Raw genomic sequence first — 4,641 nt, forward strand, 5'->3', positions numbered from 1 at the left:
CCGTTTATAACCGTCCAATCAGATCGGGATATTATCTCGGCAATATACAGCATCGTGGCCGCCGATTGGAGCGAGCCCACGCATTGGCAATCGTCTCATATGCATATCTGCACGCTTAATAGTTAATGGTCCGCCTCGTTGTAACGCTGTGGCAACACGTTCCCCACCTTCCAGCGCGCGGTTTTTCCCCTTCTTCCTCCAGCGGCGATACCGGCCGCGACCTGCTGCACCTCCGCCGCCGCGCGCCGTTTCTCTCGTCGCTCGTTCAACAGTCGCCGAGCCGCGCCACGCCGCTCCGAGATCGATATAATCGGGCGTTTGCATTCGCTGGACCACCGTGCCATCGCCATTAGCATCGTTACGCGTTTCCTTCGGGCGGACTCTCGTCGCGCCGCGCCGATAACCCGATTCTGGATCATTTCCAGCGATCGCACCGGTGATTATTGCTCCGACTCGGGTTTTCGGTGTTGCATCGCTAACGACCGATCGAATTTGACTACCTACGTCAATGGTTATGCTTTGTTGTAATCGTTGGACTTTGCGTAGGTATCTACCCGTGACTAATTCCGGAGATTCTCTTTGCAGTTTTTCCATTTGCTTCCCATTTGCGCGCGTACGTTTGCCGACTCGAAACGGTTTTTTTTTTTTTAATTATTTGTTTTATAAATTGTTTTATAATTATTTTTAGAAAAACATAATATCTTGTATGATATATCTTTCTATTGAGCCTGAATTTACGTTCGGTTCTGAAACCTGTAGCTGGTACCAGTGGGAATTGGTAGCTATAACATCTTTATTAATCTGATTTATCTGTCGGGGAGAGCGTAAATTACAGAGAAGAATAAAATATCCAAAATTTCAGTATATAATCTGACGCAAATTTCCACAGATCTGCAATATCCATCCAACGACGCCATTTGCAAGTTGACATAATTAATTATAATGTACGAGCTAGATTCAAGATTGATACCGAGGCTGAGACTGGTATAGAAACAGAAATAAACTCTGATTGGTATAAATTTGAAAATTATACAGTAAGCAAGTGCATCATTTATGCAACTTGCGAAACGTTGAAACATTTCCTGCGAAAAACTTGTTTGGGTGAACGCAGATACTAAGTAAACACGAGTATTAAGTTGAACACTGTTTCTTTTACGCACGCCGATATGTCTTACGCGCGTAATATCAGCGAAAACAGGATCGTCGAAATATATGAAAAATCTACGCAAGATCCAACGGTACACCAGCCGTTGAATCGATTAGAATACATATGCGAATCTATCTTTGGTACGGTTGACGAAAACAGCCAGAGGGATAACGAATCGGAGGATTCAAATCCCGGCAACTGGCAGATCAATCAACCGCTAATCTGCCGTTAACCCCGGATAGTCGTTCCAGGAATATCAAGAATATCGTCTGATCGAACAATGAAAAAGAACAACGAAGGGTAAAGAGAGGATTAGACGGTGAATGGTATTCGGTCAGAATTAAATTCATTCATCTCCGTGGATCCTCACCACCTATCGCCTCCTAGTCGAAGCGCGAATATTCCGCGAAAGCGATCTCCCGCGAATCACGGTAGGACGCGATCGGTCGCGAGCCGAGAAGAACAATTAGCGAGCCAAAGACGCTGACCCTACCACGATGTTTCGTTGTGGCGCAGCGTGGCCTAATTTTAGCCCGATTCCCGACTTAGTAAAATATCTGCGAACACAATCGCTCGTCTCGGTGGCATCGCTCAACGTCCAACGTTACAAGCCTCGATGGCTAGAACGCCTTCGTCCCTTGTCACCGATGAGAGAGGTTAACCCGTTAAACGGGGACGGTTGCATAAGTCTGAACCCTAAGTACACAGCAGCGACTATGTTCCTTCTTGGAATCGGGCTTAGGCAGAGGATGAAAGCAAAAGTATTAATTTCCACGATCGTCGAAGATCGGCGCGAGAGATTAAAAAGTAACAATCACGCTCGAAGGTAAACTCGGACTAGGAACGCTCTGAACGAAACAGCGTTCGCTTCGAATGAAGCGACGAGGAACGGAAGCCGAAGAGGAGAATGAAAATCGTGAATGAAATTTTCGGAATGAACAGACGCGCCATTTGTGCCGCGGAGCCCGGTGAAAATTTATTGAGAACTGCATTAGAGCACTTGCTGGCCGAGCGTAATTCCCAGGGGGTATTCTCATTATTCTCAGGCAATTATAATCCCCGATGCAGCGAGGCGTCGAGGCTATATTAATTCGCGGCCGACGCCGTCTGAGAATGTCCCGCGTATTAACTCCGTGGGGCCAGTGGACTCGCTAAGTCGCAAATTTTCGCCAATGAAAACCTGCGTCCTTCTGCAATGTTGCACAGTCTGGCCAATTCTACGACCGGCTCGTACTCGTAGTGATTTAAAGATACTCTCCCTCTTTCTCTCCCTTCACTCTCCCTTTAACCTTTCTATTTCGTACTTTTGCGCCGAGCCTCGTTCAGTCGTTAGCATCGTACGTTCCCTGCCAACGAATTTCACCAGTGACTACTAAGAAAAATCCCATTGAATCAAAATAGGAAAGAACAGAACGTGAAGTTTCACGTCCAAGATTCCAATGGCTTCGAAAATCGCGCGCGTTAATTCAACAAAAGGCTGGATCAGTTTTTTCGCCGATCTGTGATCCGATCACGATCTGCTTTACGAAGGACGAAGAACAGAAAGCCCAGCACGTTAATTTACAAGTTGGTAATGAGCTAGGTCACTACGATAACGTCAGAAGTGGATGTTCTTACTCGTGATAGCGAATTATAATGGCGCAGGGTCCGTCGTAAAAATGTTTATGCAAAACCGAGATTACTTTGCCGGTCCACTGATTTTCGCTAAAATCTGTCGAGCACTCTCCACTTCGGCCAATAAATATTGTAATAATCTGCATGCCAGTGTAATCTTTGCTTACGAAGGATTATATCACGATACTACACACACACACACACGGTGGTCTATTCAGCATCCCATCGTAATGAGTGTCTACGTTCGTTGAAGAAAATAGTTGGTAGGATGAGATCGAGTAACCACGTAGATCATCTCCAATTAACGGCAACGTACAATTAGCCAACAGCGACGATTTAACTTTTCGCATGAATACCTCGAATTTGTCGTCCATCGATTTCGACGCGATACGGGCTGATTCATCGACGCACGATGCACGACATCGCATCTATTACGCAGGAATCTAATCTGATAATCGTTCGTTATGAATTACAATCGGCAAGCAGCGCGAAACGATACTTGTAGCCACGTGTTGCCTCGATGTCGTTTCCTGGCGAATCATTCCCATACCGATAACGCGAACAAGATCTGGAACACATTCTGAGTGTCGCCAGGACATTATCGTTTGTCCTTTGAGTGCTCGTGACTGCTGCCTACGCAACAGCGACTATTTGCCTATTGGACGAACAACCGCTTTAATTGTTTAAAAGAACCTCAACGTAACTTCCTTTTTTCTCTCTCTTTCTCTTTCTCTCTCCCTTTCTTCTCCCCCTGACAAATGAGTAGTACGCCTCCTTTCTCGTTAAACATCATTTTCATGCGGGACGAAAAATGCGCGCGCCAAACCGGGCAGTCGATGTTTAAAGGTAATTAATAGTTCCATCAAGTACTTCGAGTCATTGGGATTTTTCGGTCTTTGAGAAAGAAACGAGGCGACGAATTTTTATGTATCCGATTGACTTGCTCATTAAACAAGCGACGGATAATTTCACGTTATCACATCCGCGATGTAATTACGATTAATGACTTGCTCGTTCTACTTTTCATCGACGGTCTACATTTACCGCGTAATTTACGTTCGAAAAATGTCTACGAGACGAGGCAAAAACCTTATTAACATGCAGTATCTATAACGCGGTATCTAATGGACTATTAACGTTTAGGTCTAATAATTTAACAGAATCTGTGAGTCAGTCGGAGTAGACTTGTTCGCCGGATTGTACGTTTTCAAAAGAACGCGCGGCAAGAAATGAGAACCACTGAAATCCAAAAAGTTTCCGCTGGAAACAAGAGTGGAAGGTAGTTGGACTGAGGCTGTCATTTTTAATGTTCTAACGAACCGCGTGTGTTAAAACGATGACACGCCCTGAGCTACATGTCGTTGCATCGGTTAGCAATATAATGACACAACTAGCTATCGACGGACGCGAGCATCTTCGTCAGATGCATCGAACCTTTCTCTAATGAGAAAATCGCAAAAAGATCGTGTCGCGATTCAAGAAATAGGATGGTTTTGCGCTGTCGCGTCGATTAGATGTCCCGGCTTAAACTAAAATTACCGCTCGACTTGCAGCATGTTACCCACTACTATGCAAATTTCCCCGCTAGTACTTGTTACGTAGCTACAGTTTGATTCGCTGTGTATCGCTATCGCTATCTGATCGCTGGAATATGGAAACGCCCGAATGTTCGTGCGCGTTTTTGTAACAACGTTTTCGAAATACCTGTGTTATGTAAAAATCTCAACTTGGATTTCTCGTAGAATTTCTAATTGATTATAACGCACGCGTAACTACTATCTGGATAGAGTAGGTACTTGTTGAGGCTGGCGTTAACCGGCTGACGGTTGTCTTGTTTTCACTTCCTGAATCGGTGAACTCACGGTGACAAGCGTCGATCG

The sequence above is a fragment of the Frieseomelitta varia genome, unplaced genomic scaffold, assembly GCF_011392965.1.
Source record: "Frieseomelitta varia isolate USP_RPSP 00005682 unplaced genomic scaffold, Fvar_1.2 scaffold_706, whole genome shotgun sequence".
In the NCBI taxonomy this organism is placed as follows: domain Eukaryota; kingdom Metazoa; phylum Arthropoda; class Insecta; order Hymenoptera; family Apidae; genus Frieseomelitta; species Frieseomelitta varia.